General features: G+C 43.9%; 1 long non-coding RNA gene across 1 annotated transcript in view; it reads right to left on the bottom strand.

Annotated features, from left to right (window-relative positions):
* Window positions 1-12,078: 12,078 nt before the first annotated feature.
* Window positions 12,079-24,496, bottom strand: part of LOC126109695 (uncharacterized) — a 26,077-nt gene continuing 13,659 nt past the window's right edge. Inside the window, exon 2 of the long non-coding RNA XR_007523711.1 lies at window positions 12,079-12,887. This is a non-coding gene — a long non-coding RNA (uncharacterized LOC126109695). The remainder of the gene's footprint in view (window positions 12,888-24,496) is intronic.

The raw sequence follows: 24,496 nt of genomic DNA, 5'->3' as shown, positions 1-24,496 counted from the left end.
CAGAACAGCACCGATCCCATACCCACTGGCATCTGTATGTAGTTCTGTAGGTGCTCTCTCATCGTACAGACCAAGTACAGGGTCAGTCATCAGAGCTTTTCGCCGCACGTTGAAAGAATGTTGTTGACCACCACCCCACATAAATTTAGCATTAGCATTTAGCAACTCTTGGAGTGGCCTGTCTTTGATAAAACGACAGTAATGAAAACATAATCCAAGGAAGCTTCTCACATCTATAATACTTTTAGGAATAGGAAATTCCGTTATAGATCTCACCTTTTCTGGGTCTGGCCGCACACCTTCATTTGACACAAGGTGTCCAAGTATTTTGATTTCTTTTACCTTAAACTCATACAGGCCCTCGGGGGTGATGAATGCAGTTTTCTCACGATCAGCCTCATCTACTTCGATTTGCCAGTATCCCGAGAACATGTCCAAGGTTGAGAAAAACGTAGCCCCCTTCAGACAATCTAGTGTATTGTCAATTCGTGGAAGAGGGTAAATGTCCTTTTTAGTTATCTTATTGAGCTTCCTGTAATCCATACCAAAGTGCCAACTGCCATCCTTCTTCCTGACTAGAACCAGTGATGACGACCATCGGCTCTACAAAGGCTGAATGATGTCATTCTTCATCATGTTCTCTACCTCGTCGCGAATTATTCGACGTTCCGTTGCTGACACACAGTATGCTCTGTGGCTTATTGGTTGATGGTCTCCAGTGCTAATCTGGTGCTTCACCATCGATTTGTCTAATTTGCTCTTCACCTGTAGACTGAAGCATTCAGAGATCTCTTGAAGAATGGCAAGTAGCTTCTACTGTTGTTCCTTAGTGAGATCTGGCGATAGCTGAGCTAGAAGATCTTGTCTCGTACTGGTAGTGCCCATTTCGCCCACAGACCCAGCATGGAAGGTTTCTATGACGCTCAGCTGTTCAGCAATTAATGGCTCAGCATTTGCTACGCACATGCGTCTTGGAAGGATCTGCTTTTTTCGGCGACAGTTAACTATCCACAATTCACCGAATCCATTCTTAAACAAGACGACAGAGGCTGGGATGACCAAGTGATTCTTCAGTGGTACGCTTCTCTTACATTCCACTACAAGATCCATGGGTCGATGCATGGCATGAGACATGACAGTTACCTTTCTAGCGCTGACTGCAGAACACACAGTCACCACACACTAGGATGAACATCTTCCTGTCCACAGTATCTCATCTCGTCTAGCATACTCTTTGAGCGACCACAATCTATAATTGCCTGAGAAGCTTTCAAAAAGTCCCATCTGAGAATGACGTCATGACTACGCTCTTGTAAGACGATGAATTCTAAGGGTTGTGTATGGCCACTTATACCCATACGAACGACACATCTCCTGCAGGTTTTATATATTTCCCATTAGCTACCTTCAGCAAAGATGTTTTGCTGTCGACGAAAACAGTTTTCTGCAACTGGCGACGGTACTTCTCCAAAATGACTGAATATGATGCTCCAGAGTGCAAAAGAGCTTGGGCTGGTCGGCCATCCGTGAGGATATCGACGTAGTTTCCTATCATTTTTGTAGTGATGGACGGTGGAGAATTTTTCTCTTTGGCGGCCTCACCTCCAAGGAAGGTCACACCATTTAGTTTTCCAGGTTGCAGTGACTAGGCGATCGGCCGCAGCTTCTAAACGGTGATGGAGACCTGGATCGGTGTGTTGGGGAGCGTCCTGTCCAGTGGCTAGCTTGCGGCAATGGTGACCTACGTCGTCCTGCACCCACGTTTTCTTGTTCATCTTCGCCGTCCTGGAGTTGACGTCGGCTAAGATCAGTCTGCTGTCTTCTGGTGCAGGTGTCGTCAAATATCCGCTGCCTTTCTCGACAGTAGCACACCACATGTCCCGGTCATCCATAGTGGAAACATACTGGTTGGTTATCCTGGTTCCTCCAGAGGTCACTCTTCTTTGGTGCCCGAACAGGTTCCTCATGTGGCATTTTAGGAACGTAGCGTCGCCAAGGTCTCGACTTTTTCACCATTTTAAAGGGAAATGAAGGACGAGAGATTGTGTTCAATGTCTGTTCCATTTCCTCCCTTATGACCTCTTGAAACGTCTTGGTTTTTTGCTCACCATGCAATCCAAGTGCCTTCTGAACTTCCTCTCTCACTATCTGACAAAGAACACTTGTGAAATCAGTTCGTTCCTCCATCACAGACATTGATATGAGGTTTGGAAGCCATTCAAACTTCTTGTGTGTAATTCTTTTTTGATGCATTGTCTCGATATACTGGCACCATTTTATGAAGTTGTCTGCTGTCGAAACCTCCTTCAGGAGTAGGGCTTGATACATGTCCTCAGCAACACCCTTCGTAATATGTCCAACCTTATCTTCCTCCTTCATTCTAGGATCAGCTCCAAGACGTCTTGAATGTAGGCTGAAGACGTTTCTCCTGAATGCTGTGCCCTGCACTTTATCTATCTTCAGCCTTGACTTTTGTCGTTGTGTGTTGCCAAAATACTTGCGCAGTTCTGCCTGGAATATTTCCCAGCTTGTGAACTTCTCTTCGTTGTTCTCATACCATTGCTTGGCAGTGCTGTCCGAGTAGAAAAATGCATTAGCCAAACACAAGGTGTCACCCCATTTGTTAAATTTGTTTGGATCTCGGCCAGCGTCACCAGAGAACCCGGAAGGACGTCTCATGTGGTGGCACACGGTTGCTCTCATCATAATGTCCTCTTCTTCTTCTGTCTGCGATAGATTGCGATCTGTCGAATATGGCTCGAACTCGGGTTTCTCGACACGTAAACGGGGGCTCTGTCGTGGCCTGACGGGAGCCACTGTGCCGTCGGTAATGTGCGCTATCACAGTTCCAATACCCAGCGCCTCCACCAGAATAATGTCACGTAGAAGAAGGTTACTAATTAGATGAATGACAAACACTAACTTCACTTAACTAAGGTTTATTCAGCACTTCCGTGCAGAGCGATCTGCCTCCGGCCAGAACACGTACGGTGTATATACAGTTACAGAACGTTCCAGTACAATGATTCTTAGTATTGGTGGATACTTCTAGGTGGATACTTCTAGAATGTCCTCAAACTGAACATAGAAATTAAAATTTTACAGTCCAGGTGGGTTTTGAACTCGCGACCCTCCGTGCAACAGTCTAGTATCGTAACCGCTACACCACTGTGACAGTGCTACGCAGCTTCTTCTGCGACAGTATCCGAGTACTGGCGACTGTGATGCTATCCGAAAGACTGTTCTGAAAAGAAGGTATTTTGTGTAATGATCGAAGAAGTCAACTAGGGCCCAAGAAACCCCCCTGAAATTCTTTTTCTCAATACACTTCTTACAATTTTTTAAATTTATTTTTAAGTTAGTTTAATAATTTTTTATTTCTAGGAAGAAGTAATTATAAAGCAGGATATGCTTTTTATTCATCTCCTTACTTTGTATTAGATAGAGTTCTTACTCTTAAAGTTAGCATTTTTTGTTAACTTAATTCTGGGTTAATGTACTTGTGAGTACCTACTCATCATTATGGAATGTAACATGTGATGTATTCTTTACAGCCTGCTCTTAATATATACTAAGTATACGTAAATTTGTCAATACATTAAGAATGTTTACTTTAGCCATATTTAGCGAACTGAATCGTAATCTGCGCAGATACGAAAGAGAGAACTACTTTAAATGTTATGTCAGTTTTTTTATCACAACTCGATTTACGCAAACTTCCAACTTTGGTTGTCCCTTTACTACAATGACAGACCCACATTTTGTCACAAGTCGTAATGTGGTCCGGAAAAGCTTCACCCTCTTCAAAGTGATTCGTAACCGAATGTGTCCTACGGTACTTCAAACACGTCCCCACCTGTGATGCAATCTCGGCAACAGTAAAGTGGCAATCAGTTTCCACGAGCTCTTGCACGATTAGAGTATTGGCTTTATTGATGTCAGATGTCATTTATGGCTCTGGTATTCCACTGTACCGTGATTGTTTTGCAACTTCTGGGCCCAATTAAACACCTGAGTCTTACTCAGAGAAGCACTGACAAACTGTGCTCGGAGTCTCTTCAAAATGTCAATCGATTCCACTCGTACGTCGGCAAGAAGAAGAATAACAGTATACAGTACTGCTCGTAGCAATACAGAAATGGTGGACCTGAGAATCTCAGCTGTGTGCTTAGTGTGAGGCATGTCAGTAAGTCTACAACTAAGACATATTTCCTCACTGAAATTGTAGCTAGGTGATGCCCATTTATATAACTAAAATTGATGGTTTAATCTTACTCTACAAATGTATCCCAACCACGTACTTTACTGTGTACCCAGAAGTTTACCTGTGGTGAAAAGGAGTTGCCAAGTAGAAATGATTCCAGTTTGTTTTTAAAGCAATTCATTATGTTGTTCATTTGTGTTCAGATCGTCCCAATTATTCAGACTACGAGACAGGAGATGAAACAGTTTATAAATCTTTGCAGTTGTAGAGTTACCAGTAACAACTACTTCTAGAAGTAGCTGCATACCCACTTTGCTGGGAAAAACATCACTCAAGATGGTGATTCTTCTGAGATACCTGGAATTCTTAGGGAATTGCACTTTACCTAGAAAAGGGAATTTCAGCAGCGAAATCTCAGGAATTTCATAAAATCTCGGGGAATTTTGTGTTTTTAAAGTAGCAGTGGAATTAAGTTTTTTTGACTTTTATAAATCATAAATTTTAAAATGCCAGAGAAGGAAAGTTGCTAATCACCATATAGTGGAGATGCTGAGTCGCAATAGGCACAACAGAAAGATTCACACTATTGTAGTTTTCTAAGCCTTTGTCAGCAGTAGATGCATATACACACACACACACACACACACACACACACACACACACACACACACACACACACACACACGCGCGCGCACACACGCAAATGCAACCTGCACACACGTCTGCAGTCTCAGAGAACAGAAACCACACTGCGAGCAGCAGCACCAGTCCACGATAGGAGTGGTGATTGGGTGGGGGTGAGGAGGAGGCTGGGGTGGGGAAGGGGAAGGAGAGGGGGAGGGATAGTATGGTGGGAGTGGCAGTCAGTGAAGTGTCGCAGTTCAGACAGAGGGTAGGAGAGAAGGTGCGGAGGGGGTTGGTGGTAAGTAGCGGAAAGGAGAGAAATAATAAGAAATTAAAAGACTGGGTGTGGCAGTGAAATGACGGCTGTGTACTGCTGGAATGGGAACAGGGGGGAGCTGGATGGGTGAGGACAGTGACTAACGAAGGCTGAGGCCAGGAGGGTTACGGAAATGTAGGATGTATTGCGGGAAAGTTCCCACCTGCACAATTCAGAAAAGCTGGTGTCGGTGAAAAGGATCCGTATAGCACAGGCTGTGAAGCAGTCACTGAAATGAAGGATATCTTGTTTGGCAGCGTGCTCAGCAACAGGGTGGTCCAGTTGGTTTTTGGCCGCAGTTTGTCGGTGGCCGTTCTTACGGACAGACAGCTTGTCGGTTGTCGTGCCTGCATAGAATGCAGCACAGTGGTTGCAGCTTAGCTTGTAAATCACATGACTGGTTTCACAGGTAGCCCTGCCTTTGATGGGGTAGGTGATGTTAGTGACTGGACTGGAGTAGGTGGTGATGGGAGGATGCACGGGACAGGTCTTGCATCCAGGTCTATTACAGGGGTATGAGCCACAAGGAAAGGGATTGGGAGCAGGGGTCGTGTAAGGATGGACGAGTATATTGTGTAGGTTTGGTGGACGGCGGAATACCACGGTAGGAGGGGTGGGAAGGATAGTGGGCAGGATGTTTCTCATTTCGGGGCACGACGAGAGGTAATCGAAACCCTGACACAGAATTTAATTCAGTTGCTACAGTCCAGGACGGTACTGAGTTACGAGGGGAATACTCCTCTGTGGCCGGACTGTGGCAGGTGGTGGGAGACTGGAAAGATAAGGCACTCCCAAAGTCCCACAGTCCGGCCACAGAGGAACCCTCGTAACTCAGTACCGTCATGTACTGGAGAAACTGAATTAAATTCTCCGTCAGGGTTTCGACGGTTGCAGTCTGGGGCTATTTACTGACGATGCTGTAGTGTGGCAGCAGGAGAATACAAAATGACTCGGAAAAAAATTTCTAACTGATGTGATGAATGGCGGGATGCTCCAAATGGAAAGTGTAAATTAGTGCAGATTGATTGGAAATCAGTCCTGTAATGTTCAAACACTATATTAGTGCTGTGATGCTGCAGCACAACTGTCACAGGTAGGTAGCACAACTGTCACAGGTAGCGAGAGGAGAACCGCACCGGAAATGACCGCGGAGAAGCCCTCGGACATTGGGGGGCACGCCAGGTACGTATAGTCTGCAGCCGTGAGCTCGGCTCCAGTTCACCACCGGCAATAGAGGGTGGTGCTTTGACAATGCCAGCCACTTGTGCTGTCGAAACGTCAGCAAAATCGTCACACGAACGTCGACTGAAGAACTCGAGACGAGCCGACAGCAGTTTGTCAACAAGTGGCCACGAAAGCCTTTAACAATTTCATTTTCAATCCTTCAAATGCTCCGACTTTTTGGAAGAAGTGTCAGAATTTGGATCTTCTCACTGCTTGCGGTGCTGTTACTGACATTTGTTTCAGTAGCTCTGTTATTTCAGATTCGACATTTGTTTCATAATCTGCATTTTCTTCCACACTACGTTGTCATTTACTTCGTAGTGCCTCAAACACAGTGCATATGTTTTCTCTCCAAGTCTCTTCTGTTTCTGATGAGCAATTCAGGTTTGTGATGTCCACTTATTTCAATGTACAGGGTGTCTATAATTAAACTTTCAAAACACTGTAGAAATAACACCACTGGTCAGAATGACGTCAAATTACAACGGAATATTATCAGAGAAGGGGGAAAATGTATGGCAGAAGATAAAACAAATTGTGAAAATTGATCAATAGATGCCGCTGTATGTGTCAGAATACATAAATGAAAACACCTGTCACGTGCACGACCCATCGAAGCTGGTATAAAAACGCCGGGTAAACAGCTTTTCCTCCTTTCGCGACTCGACGATCACCGTGACTGTCTCGATGCAGAATTACGCTCTCCTTGTAAAGGTGTATTACAAGAATTTGACTGTGCACACGTCACTCTGCAGAAGTTCCGGACACTGAAGGGTTTGAGAAAAGGCATCGGTCCGACGAGTGCCGTGGGTCTGGAGAAATTTGAAAAGATGGGTTCTTATGGTGTGCAACCTGGTAGAGGGAGGAAACGAATTGATTCGACGTCGGTGGAAGCAGTGGCCACAGCAATGCAGGAAGTGACAAGTGGTGGTGTGCAAACGTGTAATGCACAGAGCATTGTCCGAACATTGGACATACCTGTGAGCATCCTACGAAATGTCCTCCTTTCCTACCTATTCAAAATTACCCTTGTGCACGAGTTGCTTCCTGTTGACCTGCCAGCAAGAGAGACCTTTGCTTTAGAATTTCTTGCTCACATGAAAGTGAACAATGATTGGCCGTGGAAGATTTTGTGGACAGACAAGGACCACTTCCATCTGACAGGATATGTCAATGCACAGAATTGTTGAAAATGGGCAACAGAAAATCCACATGCAAATCGACCAGCACCACTTCATCCTGAAAAGATCAGTGTGTGCTGCGGGTTTACAGTGGTAAATTTTTTCGAAGAGACAGGTGCTTCCACTTGTGTTGCCTATACCGCCACTGGTAAGCGCTAAGAGTGTCTCTTGCACGGCCACGTCATTCCAGCTCTCCAACAGCGTGGATGCGATCATTTTTATGCGAGATGGCACACCTCTGCACACTGCAAATCCAGTTAAGCAGCTGCTGAAGCACCACTTTAGAAATGTTAAAATTACCGGCCGCCATTTCCCTACAGCCTGGCCGTCCCGATGGACTGATCTTAATCCGTGTGATTTCTGTCTGTGGGGCTATCTGGAAGGTGTTGCGTTCAGTGTTCCGATTGCAAACTTAGCTGGACTGAAGGCAAGCATTGTGCAACACAGTCTGAACGTGATCCCGGAAACACTTCGACCGGTGGTGGAACGTGCTGTTTCTTGTTTCAACTTGTTGCAGGAAACAGTGGACAGCATATTGAACATGTTTTGCACCAGTCACACAGAAATTAATAATCCGATATGATTTTGATTGATGCTTTCTACACAGTTTTTGGCCTCAGACCATTAACAACCGATGTGATTAATGCTTTTTATGCGGTTTTTGGCTTCAGGACAATTAAAAACTGATCTTTCCCATTCGATGTGACATGAACTTGCAGCGGTGGATGGGCTTACGTAACTAACAGTATTACACCTGTACACTCATGCTGTTTAATGTCAAACATACACCTAAGGCATTGTTGTATGATTCATTTGTCATTTATAGTCTACCGCTGTTAAATTGTGATGCTTACAGTGCCATCTATTGCTTCATTTTGTAACTATTTATTTTTCTTCTGCCAGACATTCATTCTCCTCCTCCTTTAATAATATTCTGTTGCAATTTGCCGTCCTGAACAGTGGTGTTATTTCCGCAGCAGTTTGGAAGTTTAACTTTAATTATAAACACCCTGTAGTTGGGTCAGCCACAGGCCCTTGTCCACACGAGTTAATTTTTTTCTGTCTTCGTGGCAGCAATTGTATCAACTATCCATATATGCACTTAATGTAGATTTTTGTTGTATCTGTTTTGTCCTTCTTCCCTGAATGGATTACAGCAATACATGACCTCAAACTTCATCTTCGAGGTGGATTTGTAGAATTTCAACACACAACTTTTGCAGCAACTATCTGTGTACATGTAGCAGCCACAGTGCCTTCCAATATTTGATAACTTAATATTGGTCTATCTATGCTGTTACCTTTCTATGCATTGCTATTACACCACCTTCTTGACAATAAACATGTTTTTCACTGCTTTGTCTCATACTGTTTGAGTCTGAATACAGTTTATTTTGCACTAATGCAACACATTGGTACACACATCATTTTATATCTCCTAATCCCATTGTCCTTCCAACTTGAGTTTTTACTGTGTCGTATAATCTAACACGAAGAAGGAAATATATTTTTTTCGTAAGTTTTGATCGTAACATGTTTTGAGATAGTACAGGTCAAAAGTCAAGGTCACTGACCTAAATTGTGTACATTCTCCAAATGTGACAAAATTTGGTATCGTTGAATAGCTGGTTTTGAGACCTTTCCAAAATTACCCGGTTTGCTGTTCTATCTTTATTAGAACAGAAGTTACAGTCATTTTTGTCAGCAGAGTTTGTCAATTTTTCCACTCACTTTTAGAACTTTCCAAGTGGCCATTACTCTTGTCTTACATGCACTAAAATTCTGTAATTTGGTATTTTTCATTCTCTTGACACGTGCAATAACCACACCAAATTTTGCGAAAATCAAAGTGGGTCAGGTTGAAAATTGTAAAAAAAAAAAAAAAAAATTGAAAAATTCTGAAAAAAAAAAAAAAATTGAAAAAAAAAAAAAAAAAAAAAATTGTACTTTTGTTTGTTTCTAAGCTGTGTGACGAGTAATACTCTAATAATACCATTGCAATAAAGTATGTTAAAGCTGCTAATAGGAGGTAGACAACAGCTATATAATAAAACAGGGGAGGCATCAGCATTCTTATTTACTTTAGATGACATAAGTGCAAATAGCATTAAGCAGTATAGTGAAGGTTTCCTGTCAATACAGTATAGTGATTAAATTTGTACAGTGGCTGTGCTCATGTTAATGTATTGTTCCGCATCCCCAGATATTTTCCTTCTCGATGGCTGTGCAGAAACACGAATGAATCGTAGACAAAAAACCACTGAACGAGTCACTAAGTTGTATATTCCCTCTTTTTACAAATATCTCATTTTACTAGTGATGTGTGCCGAACATCTGAAAATATTTGCCAAGATGATATTCGTAAGAGTTAGATACATGTCATACAAAGGCAAAGAAAGATTAAAGGTCACACCTCTGCAATCTAATGGAAAAAACTTTTGGTGAAAGACGTCTTTGAACTACTACAAGTGAGATCTCACACACACACACACACACACACACACACACACACACACCAGAGCACCGTTTACTTACTAGGGCTGTGAAAACTAGCCTTTCATACTCGGCTCTGTATCTGGTTGTGTGTGTGGTTGTGTGGTGTGTGTGTGTGTGTGTGTGTGTGTGTGTGTGTGTGTGTGGTGGTGTTAATTGTTAAAATACCTTTTCTGAACCACATACTTCATCTCTGTAAGATCAGAAAGCTGGTGTTACTATTAATGATGACTTGCCCGAATCCTCCCTCTCCCCCCCACCCCCCCCCCCCCCCCCCCCCCCACCCCCCCCTTTCCTGCACCTGCCGTTACAGAGGTTAAGTCCATGTTACATGAGCTTCAAAGTGTTCACTGTCCTGGGCCTCAAGTCTGCCTCAGTAGCTGTGTTGTTAACCTTTTTCCAATCTGTCACCCTAAGCTGTTTACACATGTATGTCATTAATTATACTTGTAAATACTGTAATACATCACTGTGTTTGCACTAAATAAACACAGGCAACAGTCAGTAGTGGAAGAAGTATGTGACCGTACCACAAGTCATTCCAAAATACTTTGACAAAAGTAATCAAATGGAACTGCACGGTTCCAGCTACTTTTCCAAGTCTCAAACATCTATGAGGCTGTTCAATCGAGATTGATCACGATTTTTTTACGGTCATAATTTCTCGCACTAAAATTTAACCTTACCATATTCTGTTAGTTTAATGTGAAACAAACACACTGTAGTAGTTTCACAGGGACACTCGGTTCCCGCCTGTGAGAGGCAGGCGAGGTCAGACACGTTCGGTATTTCCTACCACTGCAACGGAGGTAACGTGCGAGGAACAATATGCGTCTTTGAAATTCTGCTTTCGTCTCGACAAATCTTCAGCTGAGGCCTGTACTATGTACAGGAGACCTACAGAGAGTCTGTTCTTTCCTACAGCACAGCTCGAAGGTGGTTTAAAATGTTGAAACAGGGGACACAGTGGATTTCAAAGGAAGGTGGACCGGTGCTCCAGATCACACGAGATCACTTTTTGAAATACTGAACATTTCACTGGGTGCCACCCACACGTGACAGAAAAATTACACACGACACGTGTCTGTGCGCGACGGCTTCCGAGACCGTCGATTCCAGAACGAAAGGACATTTGTGTGCAGGTCTGCACGCAGTTAAAGTTGATGTTAGAGGAAGATCCACGGTTTCTTTCAAATGTAAATAACTGCTGATGAAACTAGGCTGCATCATTTTGATCCTGAGAGCAAACAGCAAAGCTCAGTGTGGAAATCTCCTTCATCACCAACCTCCAAAAGAGCAAAAGTGGTTGCTTCTGCTGGGAGTGTTACGATCACCTCATTCTTTGATACTCGTGGAATGGTTTATCAGCATGTAGCAGCACACACATCAGTAACTGGACAATACTACAGGAATGTCCCGAAAACATTGCAAGTCCGTATCGGGTGCAAAAGACCACATTTCCGTGAAGCGGGCCGGATGCTGCACCACGGTAATGCGTGGCCGTATATTGCCAGTGTTGTTGCTGAATATTTTGCAAAAATCGACACAAACTGCTTCCCTCACCCTCCCTATAGTCCGGATTTAGCCCCGTGTGATTTTTTTTTTTTTTATTCCCTAACACGAAGAAACGCCTTCGTGAGATGCATTATCGATCATCACGAAGAGTGGTGAAGGCTGCGGAGGTAATTTTGGAGGACCTATCGAAAAATGGTTTCCGGCATATATTTGAAGACTGGCAGATACAATGGGCCAAGTGCGTCGCATCCACAGGAGACTACTTTTGTCTACCTTGAGAAGGACCATCAAAATTATGAGGATAAGGAAATGAGTATTCTGTATTGAACAGCCCTCATATGATGTGTATATATATGAAAACTGAAGTGCCGAATGAGAATTTGTACTGAGACCAGGAGAGACCCAACCACAGCAATGGCCAGCATTGGGGGGGCTGCTGCTGCTGCTGCTTCTTCTTCTTCTTCTTCTTCTTGTCTCGACCCTCTGGGATTTCTTCTAGAACTCTTGGAAACCTTTTCAGCTTTTCCGAGATTAGACAACATTTTGTACATCTTTATTTGGCTGTCAATAAATATACATAAACAGAGAAAACAGATAGACATTAAAAGGAACAAAAAGTTTACAAAAGTCAAGTTACAAATTAATTACGAAGACACAGGAACAGAGCACTTTTAAGACGAGCAATTGCTTCAAGAGTGAGCCCTTCTGTCTTTCCGGTTACAACAGTTACGATGTTCACAATTGACAGTTCAGATCCACAAGAATGTCACAGAGTGAAATGCCACAGTAGTAAGAAGTTTCCCACAAATCCCAGTTAGCGAATGCTAGGACGATTATTTAAATTACATCACATCCTCCACAGCGAAACAACTGTTGTGTCACACATACGTCTCCTTCCACCTCCCCGCTCCTAGAAGAGATTTCCATCTGAAACTGAGGAAACGCACGTCCACTGAAGATGATGATTGAGAAATAGTTTTGTCTAGAGCAGCAGCACTACTCTGGACACAAAAGTTAGAGGAGAACTTGAGAGAGCCCTGAACAGTGCCCTCCCCTGAGGCACGGCAGCAGATCTTCATAGTGTCACATTTCTTTTATTCAATTTCTTGTGATACTTATATACATATGTTCTCTCTCTGTGTGTGTGTGTGTGTGTGTGTGTGTGTGTGTGTGTGTGGGCGCGCGTGCGCGCACGCACATGCGTGCTTGTTTTGTTTCTTTTCTCTTATTTCTTCCCATCCTGTGACCCACGTCATTCCACAACCAAGTAGCTTTGGCTCAGACGGTCCCACGGAACGTCGGTAAAAATGGCTCGGGTGGTCTGTGCTATCTGGGGAAAAAAGAGAAAAAAAAAGAATCAAAAATTGGTAAAAAAATGTGACACAATTTTAATAACTGAGTGAAATGTAAGTGCAGTACAATTTTATGGATTATGCACAATGGTTAGAAACTCATTTGATATAGTTAGGGGTGCACAGAAATGTCCAGATTAAGGCACACAATCTCCAAGACATGAAGTATTCTAAATAAATTACACGGAACCAATTTGAGACTCGTCATTAATGGATTGTAATTGCTGCCGGGGCAATGAGATGGAGATATAGGAAACTGCAATTCCTCCACTTGCTCTGGCTTTACCTCTTCTCAGTCTTGCAATTTGCGTTTGGACTTCCATTGCCCAGGAGGTATCAAAATTACTTAAGTTGAGATTTTTCAAATTCCTATTAATACCACAAATGATGAAGTCCGTTTTAGAGTCATACGAGAAGCGTTTTACTGTAAAAAGGAGAGTTCATATTTATCATTTTTTGAGGCACGAGGGGCTGCTAGAAGCGACAGTCGGTGTTGTGTGACGGAACTAGAAAGTGGCCACAACAGATGTGCACGGGGCTCGTTATAGTGGACGTCGGCTGTGACTCCTGGCAGAAACGGGGCAGCAGGCAGAAAGACGTGAAGGTCGGAAAGAAACTTTTACTCGGACGTTAACGTGTGGTGACTTAAAAGCACAAACTTTTCCAGTTTTTATTTTATTTTACCCACTCTGGAAATTATTTCAATTCCGAGATTTCATATTTTATACAAAAATATAATATAGGTACTTCACTTCAGCTCTAAGGGAGTAGGTCCTTGTTAGTTAATAATTAAAGAGGCACAGAAGTTACTGAAAGGTGAAAATAAATCTGTTTCGATAACACTATGCTAATGACTAATATTACAGTAGTATAAACTGTACAAATTAGGGGTATTTAAATAATTCCGGATGTTTCGTACAAATGTGCTTGCAGTCGGACTGTATACGACTGTGGAATAAGGCAAAGAGGTGATTTCTGTAGAGGGAGACTGGTACTGGAACAGGGCTGGGGTACAGTCGTCACCTTTACCCGTAATCTTCCAAAAACTCGATATTGCACAATTCCAAACAAATAAAAATGACTTGCAGGTACCGGAAGCACACACTGGACGAGGCTCGGCACGAGAAGTTCCCGTGCGCCCGGACGGAGGTGGAAGTGGCACGTGCTCAAGTTAAAGAACAAGTTCAGGCCCGCCTGGTTCACATTCGGAAATCTCACATCGTGTCGACGTGCAGAAGGGACTGGTAGCATACTTTGACCCAGTTTTGTTTTACAACACAATCTTCCTGTGCAATTCAGCTACGCTCAAAAAAATTATTTACTTTACATAATGATAATATTGTGTAAAATTGATAACAGAACGTCTTTCTAAAACATTTTCAGGAACCCGAGGATTCTCACACTTACACGTGCGTTTGATATGAGAGAGAATTTAAACTGAACTCGCGATTCACGAGCACAACACTACTGACGTACCTCCACTCGTGACACGTGCGATTCCGGAGAGCGTGCATCCGTGCAGTTAACGGGCCTACGTACGGAGGCCACCCAGGTCGGTCCTCTGGTGTGCTCTAGGCGTCGCCAAAGAAACGGTATCACTCGAGCAATCGCAAACGGGTGCTCGGCCGTTCTGTAACTTGCATTACTGTCGTCCAGCCACCGTGTTCAGTGCTACACGCTACCTGTACTTTCCCGTATGTTACGTGTTGCTCTGTAAAGTGCTACATTCAATAAATTGTGTTTGTTCTCGCTGTAACAAAACTCGGTGGCGAGTGAGGACTCTGACGGCCACTCTCAATAGATTGGCATCTGCACGTTACTCTCCCGTCAGTGCAATCTTTGCCCTTTCTGGCATACGACGAAACTGCTGAAGATTCGGGCTCGTACGAGACACGGTTATGGCAACATTATCACGTTTTCCGTGTGGGCAATGCAAACCGGTGTAGGGCTTTCTTTCTTTCCCGGTTTTCGCCACACATTTATCAGTCGTCGTGCCAATTTGAGCCTTTGCGAGAACTGTCCAGCTTACTTGATGATATGTGCAAGATTCTGGCAACCTGTTACTGTGGCAGAATGCACGTCATTGCGAAGCATGCCCAAACCAATCTTACAAAGCCCAGTCTGCAGAATTAGACGGGTTGAACAATCATTGTAAATTTGTCACTAGCACCGGTCACAACTCCTACACCAATCACACGGTGTGTGATGTTATTACTCGTCTGGCCCCATATGGGAAATTCTGCAGAAGCATTTCAATGTGAGAACCCGACACTTGCAGGCGTTCTCAGTGTAGCACAATCCTCTGAAGTGTCACGGGCCGCAGGCGAATCAGATTTCTGGGTAGGCGGAGGTATCCGGAAGCTTCCGAGTCGGCCCCCGTCAGGCACGCCGCAAGTGTCGGGACGAGGGGAAGCCACTGCAGCAGTACAACCTCGGATTTGCGTCATACGGCGCAGCACCGGTTACGGCAACAGTGGCAACGTGCCGTGTCGCGACGGCGGCCGCGTGCCTCCCTTCCGTCTCGCCCGTACTGCTCGGTCCGGCACCTGCGTGCCGTGTGCCCGAAGCCTCAGGGTGTTCGAAACGAGTGTCAAAAGAAAGGTCACATCGTATCGGTGTGTAACACCGCTTCAAATGTGGCGGGCACAGTAGCACTAATGGACTTAAACTGTATCTCTACAATGATTCTCTCACCAAACAAATTGTTTATTGACTTGTATATGTTTAATAAACCACTATAAATACAAGTGGACACAGGAGCTGCAGTGACTTTAGTTACATGCACAAATGTACGTGGAATTGAGATCCCCTCCCCTCACGCAGGTTTCACGGATGTAACAAACGGCACAATCAGATCTTAGGTCGGTTCTCTGCTCCTATAGTCAATAGACAAATTTATTGTCAGATCGAGTTCCATATCGGCAACTGGAGTCCCTCTGCTCTGAGTTTTCATTTTCATTCGGCCTATGGCTTCCAGTCAGTGGGCTACACCACTGACCACCGTTAAGAAGCTAAAGGGTGAGCTTTGCCTCTGCACGATTACTGCGCGATCTGTGATAGATACCTACCCTTTGCCCCGCCCTGACGAGCTGCTCGTAAAATTATCGTGTGGCCACTACTTTTCCACGACCGATTTGTCGGAAGCGAACGTCCAGCTCCTTTTAGATGAGGCCACTAGGCACCTTCTCGTCAATAGACCTTTCGGCCTATACCAAACTCGGCACTTGACTTTTGGCGTTACTAGCGCACCTGCAATTTTTCTACATTTTTTAGAGCAGCTGTAGCCTCTGTGGCCGGTTGCATCAGACCTCGAGGATACTGTCATTTCGAGTTCTTCCACCGAAGACCACCTCGGCAATCTCCGTCCGTCGTTTTCTGTTTTGCAGTCTGCAGGTCTCGAGTGCAATCTTGCCAAATCTCAATTTTTTTTAGCCGTCGACCGACACCTACGTTTTGAGATTCCTCACACGGAGCTCACGCTGTCGCATCGACACACTGCCGCAATTGCGGCTCTGCCGTGGCTGACCTCCGTTAAGGAACTGCCGGTGTTACTAGGTAAAGTTGCGTACGTCCTTCAGTTTTTGCTGGACACATCCACTGTTGCTCATCCGCTGCACGTGCTTTTGTGTAAAAATGTGCCTTTTTTCTGATCCCCCACTTGTGACCCAGCGTTCACTTTCTTTAAATCTAATCTTCAGCCTGGCCACTTTTCAGTCTGGCCAGCATCTCTTGTTGGCTACAGATGCCTCTCGGCAGGGTCTCGGCACAGTGCTGGTGCACAAATATGCTGAACGACCCGTCGCTTATTCTTCTGAGACTTCAACTTCGACTCGGCAGTGGTATTCTCAGATTGAAAAGGTGGCTTTAGTGATTGTGTTCGCCCTCGAGAAATTTCACGTCTTCTTGTACAGTTCTGAGTTCCATTTAATCACAGATCACGAACTGTCGGTTGCTCTTTTTAACCGTTCGGCTTCCGTGCCAGACGAGGCAGCACACGGTTTGCAGTGGCGGACAGTCTACGTCTCCCACTATCGTTATCGGAGCCGTTACCGGCTGACGGTGCGACACGCCGATGCCGAAAGCTCCTGTCGCCTTCCGATCGGGCCGGACCCGGCGTTCGACCGGGACGAGTTGCTTCGTTTCTATTTAGATACTGAGAACGAGAACACGGTTGACGGTTTTCTCGTCTCGAGAAAGCATTGGCCGTCGCTGCGGATGCTGTACTTACTCGGGTCCTTCCTTCTGTGTTGCACAGTTGCCCAGAAAATTCCCCTGGGCGGTGCCTCAGATCCCTCGCATAATAACTTCTCCTTCCGGCACCGCCTGTCTGTATTTGACAGGGCTCTTTCGTTAGCTAAAGAGGACGCTGCTCCCCGAGTTGTGATTCCCCTTCCTTACGCCGTAAAGTACTGCGACTTCTGCATGTCGGTGACTGGGGGAGCTCTCGCACCGAACTTGTGGCCTGCCGTCACGTATATTGGCTGTGGGGTACAGATGGGGACATTACGCAGCTTGCACTCACTGTGTTCAGCGAGACGTGGTGCTGTGGGTGCCTTCCTTCCCTTTCGCCAATGCCGTGGCATCTGTGGGAATGTCTACATGTCGATTTTGATTGGCCCTTACCAAATCAGTCTTGGCTTATTGTAGTGTTGTCCATCCAGATCTGTGGTGGCCACTATTTTGAGCCGGTCTAAGATTTTTTCAGTTGAGGGTCTTACACATGCCGTGGTTACCGATAGTGACACCCAGTTTGTGTCTGAAGAATTTGCATCTTTTTGTCAGGCTAATGGTGTTCACCATCTCACAGCTCCCTCATTTATCCTCGATCTAACAGTGGAGATGAACGTACGATTCGGACATTTAAAACTCAGTGTGGAAATATGTATCTGGCAGGTCCCTCGAAGCTGCTCGAGACTGTTTTTCGAGTTCGTACCATTTTGTACCAGTGGGGGACGAGAGCCCGGTGGAGTTGCTATGTGGATGTCATCCAGAGATGCTCCTTCGTCTGTTGCGTCGAACCGCGCATCTGCTGTTTCTTCTACAGTTCTGGCCCGTTGCACCTGTCTGGGCTCACGGTTTCAGAACTGGCCGAACTGGATTCCTGCCACCAGTAAACATTGCTGAGCGGGCGCCTTTGCGGCATCTGCACTCCTGATGGGCAGACGACCCGTCACTTCGACCAGTTGCCGCTCGTTCCGGAGAGTCCACTACCTCCTCCGCTCCCGCCGATGCCCATTCCTGTGTCGTGAACGGTCCAGTTTACGTGGAAGTGGGGTCGCTGCCTGGCAAATCGCCGTCTGGGATTTCTGCTTCCACCTCCACTCCTCGAATGCCGTCGCCAGTGCGGCTCCCGTCGCCCCAGACACCTCGGCTGCCACAGTCTCCGTCGCCGGGTCCCGTGCAGTTGTCGTCTCCGACGCCCCCGCCGACACCTGCGGTGCCGACCTCGACAAGGATGTCACTGTGGAGATGCCGTCCCTGCCCTGCGGCCTCTCACAAGAGGGGGGACAGCGCGACAACCTGCTCCCTCTGCTCGCTTGCCCGCAACGGGCTGTAGCAGCTGCCGTCGTCAGAATGATCAGGGCCATCATTGATGTTTTCTGTGACTTGTAATCTCAGTCCCTCTATTTTTTCCCCCACCAGCGCTTTTTTTCTATACCAATCATTCTGTGTGTACCGTGTATTTTTCTGTGCCATGTGTGGCTCCTGAAGAGGGACAGCAGCCTTTTCAGCATTTGCAGGTGCAACAGTCTGGATAATTGACTGATCACACCTTGTAACATCAACCAAAACGGCTATGTGCTGGTACTGCGAACAGCTGAAAGCGAGGGGAAATACAACCGAAATTTTTCCCGAGAGCATGCTGTTCCACTGTATGGTTAAAAGATGATGGCATCCTCTTGGGTAAAATATATTCTGGAGGTAAAGTAGTCTCCCATTTAGATCTCCAGGCAGGGACTAGTCTGGGAGACGTCATTATCAGGAGAAACAAAACTGGCATTCTGCGGATCAGAGCATGGAATGTCAGATCTCTTAATCGGGCAGGTAGGTTATAAAATTTAAAAAGCGAAATGGATAGGCTCAAATTAGATTAGTGAACTTTAGTGTAGTTCAGTGGTGATAGGAACAGGACTTGTGGTAAGGTGAATACAGGGTTATAAATACAAAATCAAATAATGATAATACAGGAGTAGTTTTAATAATGAACAAAAAGAAAAAAGTAACGTGGATAAGCTACTATGAACAGCATAGTAAACGCATTATTGTAGCCTGCACCTACCACAATAATACAAGTTTATATGCCAACTATCTCCGCAGATGAGGGGGAGATTCAGTAACTGTATGGTGAGATAAAAGAAATTATTCAGATAGCTACAGGAGACGAAAATTCAATATTCATGGGGGACTAGAATTCGATAGTAGAAAGAGATGGAAAAGTCATAGGTGAATGTGGACTGGGGGAAATGAATGAAAGAGAAAATGTGTGGTATAATTTTGCACAAAGCATAATTTAATCGTCGCTAACACTTGGTTTAAGAATCGTGAAAGAAGATTGTATATGTGGAAGAGGTCTGGAGACACTGGAAGTTTTCAGATTGTTTATATAATGGTATAACAAAGACTTTGGAACCAGGTTTTAAATTGTAAGACAGTTCCAGGAGCAGATGTGGACTCTGACCACAATTTATTTGTTAGAACGGCAGATTAAAACTGAAGAAAGGTAGGATCTTAAGGTGATAGGACCTTGATAAACTGAAAGAAACAGAGGTTTTAGAGAGAGCATTAGGGAGCGATTGACAAGAACAGGGGAAAGAAATACAGTAGAAGAAGAATGGGTAGCTTTAACAGATGAAACAGTGAACGCAGCAGAGAATCAACTAGGTAAAAAGATGACAGCCAGTAGAAATCCTCAGGTAACACAAGAGATATTGAATTTAATTGATGGAAGGAAAATAATAAAAAAGCAATACATTAAGCAAGCAAAAGGGAATACAGAAGTCTAAAAAATGAGATCAACAGAAAGTACAAAGTGGCAAAGCAGGAATGGCCAGATGAGAAATGTAAGGTTATCGAAGCATATATCATTAGGGCTAAGATAGATTCCACCTACAGGAAAATTAATGAGACCTTTGGAGAAAACAGAACCACCTGTATGAATATCCAGAGCTCAGATGGAAAACCAGTCCTAAGCAAAGAAGGGAAAGCAGAAAGGCGGAATGAGTATATAGAGGGTCTATACAAGGGAGATGTACTTGAGGACAATATTATTGAAATGGAAGAGGACGTAGAGGAACATGAACAGGGAGATATGATACTGCATGAAGAATTTGACAAAGCAATGAAAAACTTAAGTCGAAACAAGGCCCTGGGAGTAGACAGCATTCCATTAGAGCTACTGATAGCCTTGGGAGAACCAGCCATGAGAAAACTCTTCCATCAGGTGAACAAGACGTATGAGGCACGCAAAATACCCTCAGACTTCAAGAAGAATATAATAATTGCAATTCCAAAGAAAGCAAGTGCTGACAGATGTGAAAATTACCAAACTACCAGTTTCATAAGTCGCAGCTGCAAAATACTAACATGAATCCTTTACAGAAGAATGGAAAAACTGGTGGAAGCCGACCTCTGAGAAGGAGAAATGTAGGAACATGCAAGGCAATACTGACCCTACGAATTCTCATAGCAGATAAGTTAAAAAAGGCAAAACTACGTTTCTAGCATTTATAGACTGAGAGAAAGCTTTTGACAATGTTGACTGGAATACTCTTTCAAATTCTAAAGTTGGCCAAGGTAAAATACAGGGAGCAAAAGGCTATTTACGATTTGTACAGAAACCAAATGCAGTTATAAGAGTCAGAGGGCACGGAAGGGAAGCAGTGGTTGAGAAGGGAGTAGACAAGGTTGTAGCCTATCCCTGATGTTATTCAGTCTGTATATTGAGCAAGCAGTAAAGGAAGCAGAAGAAAAATTTGGAGGAGAAATTAAAGTCCAATGAGGAGAAATAAAAACTGTGAGGTTTGCTGATGACATTGTAATTTTGTCAGACACAGCAAAGGATTGGAAGAGCAGTTGAACGAAATGGACAATGCCTTGCAAAGGGGATATACGATGAACATCAACAAAAGCAAACGAGGATAATGGAATGTAGTCGAATTAAATCGAGTGATGTTGAGGGAGTTAGATTAGGAAATGAGACACTTAAGTAGTAGGGAGGATAGAAAATGTAGACCGGCAATGGCAAGAAAAGCATTTCTAAAGAAGAGAAGTTGTTAACATTGAGTAAAGATTTAAGTGTCAGGAAGTCCTTTACGAAAGTATTTGTGTGGAGCGTAGCCATATACAGAAGTGAAATGTGGGCGATAAACAGTTTAGACAAAAAGAGAATAGAAGCTTTTGAAAAGTGGTGCTACAGAAGAATGCTCAAGATTAGATTGGTAGATCGTGCACCTAATGAGGTGGTACTGAATAGAATTGGGGAGAAGAGAAATTTGTGGCACAACCTGACTAGTAGAAGTCAGCTGGTAGGAGACATTCTGAGGCATCGAGGGATTACCAATTTGGTACTGGAGGGAAGCTTGGGGGAAAAGACATCCGTGTGACACTCAGTTTCTATAAGAATGAGGTGGCAGTGATTAGACCAAGGATGTGCTCTCACTCCTCTTATATTCAATGTGCATCCAGGAAGCTATAGACCTAGTTCGAGAAACTACTGAGGTGGGAATCAAAATTAATGGGCAGAAGATAGACATGCTACGTTATGCAGATGATATTGCTATAGTCACGGAGACAAAAGATGATCTAGAGGAAGTCCTCAGAACAATGGAAAAAATTCTAGGCAATCAGTACGGAATGAGAATAAACAAGAAAAAGACTAAAGTGGTGGTATGCGGTACAGGAGTAGAATATGAACCTCTGAGAATGAGAATTGGAAGAGAGGAGCTGGAAATGATACAGGAATTTACTTACCTGGGAAGCAAAATCACAAGGGACGGTAGAAGCCGGAAAGAAATTGCGAGCAGAATGCAAAAGGCCAAAATTGCATTTGATTGGAGGAGGAACTTGCTCACCAGCAACAACATCAGTCTGAAAATAAGGAAACCTATCATGAAAGGTTTCATTTGGAGTGTGGCTCTTTACAGATGTGAAACTTGGACAATTGGAAGAGAAGAGAGAAGACAGCTAGAGGCACTGGAGATGTGGTGCTATAGAAGGATGATGATCAGTTGGAGAGACAAGTAACAAATGAAGAGGTGCTTAGAAGAGTACAGGAAACCAGATCTCTGTGGAGGCACATCAAAACAAGAAGAGACAAACTTGTAGGGCACATCCTACGACACAACATCTTCGTCGGAACAATAGCAGAAGTAGCTACTGAGGGAAGGAAATGGCGGGGGCGACCGAGGATATCGTACGTGCGACAGATCGTGAATGGCGTCGGATGTAACACGTACGTGGAAATGAAGAGAAAGGCTGACAGAAGAGAGGAATGGTGCTCTGCTGCAAACCAACCTCAGGGTTGAGCACTTAAAGAAGAAAGAAGAGGGAAAAGGTAGATTGCTACTTACCATAAGGAAGACACATTAAATTGTAGATGGTCACAATTAAAAGACACTTGCATAGCTTTTGGCCACAGCCTTTATCAGCAAAAGAGAAATACCCACCATTTATTCACACAAGCGAGCACACGCGACTGCCAACTCTGGGAGCTAGGCCCGAGTCAGGGACTCCCAGCTCCCAGTGGACAACACGTGGCAGGCGCCTGCGGGGAACAGTGTGCCGATATTTGCTGAGCCTCTAGGAAGTCTGCAGCTTCCAAAGTTATGACACTCTTTCACTCAGTCTACTCGAGGTACTCTTCGTGTGTTTTTTTTTTTTTTAACCGACAAACTTTGTGTGGACAAAGCAGCTCTGTGAAATCCTTATAATCCGATAATTTTATGTATAAAATGGTACGTTTAATGTCCTTCCAACTTGTCATTTGTCAGCTACAGAACAGAGGTGACAGCTACGTAAGTATTGGTTTGAATGAAAAATGGTACACAACTTTTTGATTCCTTTCGGTATTCGTACGCAGTTTTATTTTCCGTACACTCCAAAAAACTGATTCCTCTTCCCTGTCTAGAAATTTTAGACCGTATGTCTTGTTCTGGCCTCGTGTATTGCCCATCTCTTTCTAAGTTTTTTAACACTCCTTCATCCCACTGTCTTGTTTTTGCTTTTCTACAATTTCCCATCCTGCTTAAACCATCAATCTGCCATACTTTATCTTGTCATTTATGTTTAAAACTCTAAGCTTTTCTTTGAGTACACAGTTTCTTTATTACTGCTACACATTCACCAGCAAAATAATTGTCTGTAATTTCCCACCATAATACATTTTTACTCTTTTGCATGCAGCTATTGTCTGATCTGTGCTGGAGAAATCATCAAACGAAACTAACTGTCCCTTACAGAAGCCTGCAACCACAGCGATCCCCCCCCCCTCCCCGCCCACAGTGTCATTATCAGCTCTTGTCTGCAGTCAATCAATGAGAAACTCTGAAGAAGTCACTGTTCTCGAGTTAGAGCCACAGAAAGAATATATAGTGAATGAATACGTTATTTCAGTGGATTTAATTTGCATTGTTAATCAGTAGACTTTCTAATGCCACAAGGACAGAAAAATACACAATTTTTTTCTGTCTACAAGCACTGTACATAATTCTCATAGCAGGTCTTTGTAATGTCCAGTCAGTCTGCATTTTTGAAAATAAAACTGTTAATAGTTGTTAGAAAATCGAGCGTGTTTTAAAATAAGTTTCACTGACTGCCTCAGAGACAAAATCTGTGTATAATCCATATTAGCTCAATATTTTCAGAGGAGGGGTGTAGCAGAAATATATTTAAAAAAAGTTCCTGTGCACTGTAGCCCCTTTCTCTTGTCCAAGTGTTTCACAACTGTACCACAATGTCTCTGGGCAATGTGACCTGACATACTGAAGGATGAATTATACAATATCACCAGGTAATTAACACTGCCAACATTATTATTCTTTATCATGATAAACAGTGTAAAAGACTAGCTTCGGAAAGTACAACTACCGAGTAACTTGTGGGCCAAATTAATTTGTTGTACGCGAAGCCACTATTTATTTTATGTGCCTTCCAAGTATAATGAAGCAGCGTGTGTAGATGCCAAATGTCTTATTCGTACAGGTGCCCTTACCTATATTCTTTTCTCTAGTGTTCAAACTGTCATCAACTCACTTGTGAGCTGAAAAACATCTGAACATGCTGCTGCAACCTCAGCAACAATTGCATTAGAATAGATCCTTGACACTGGGCATCAGTCAATACATTTGGTGTTGAAATGTTGTCAGATACAAGTTGCTGCCACATGCTATAAATTCTCTTATATGCACCTCACAGCAAGAGCTCCCTTAACTGGGATCTTTGCCTCTATACCCAATGAAATAGACCCTCTCTTATTACATCCACGACTATTTTTTCTTTTTTTTTTTCTTTTCTCAATCCTTTAAATGGATGCCCTACTTTGAGACTAAGAGATCAGTTACAAACATCACCACCCTGGTAGTGATATTTT

Source organism: Schistocerca cancellata, chromosome 12, assembly GCF_023864275.1.
Source record: "Schistocerca cancellata isolate TAMUIC-IGC-003103 chromosome 12, iqSchCanc2.1, whole genome shotgun sequence".
NCBI lineage: Eukaryota > Metazoa > Arthropoda > Insecta > Orthoptera > Acrididae > Schistocerca > Schistocerca cancellata.
The sequence above is the reverse complement of the archived record's forward strand: the minus strand, read 5'-3'. Positions and strand labels throughout refer to the sequence as shown.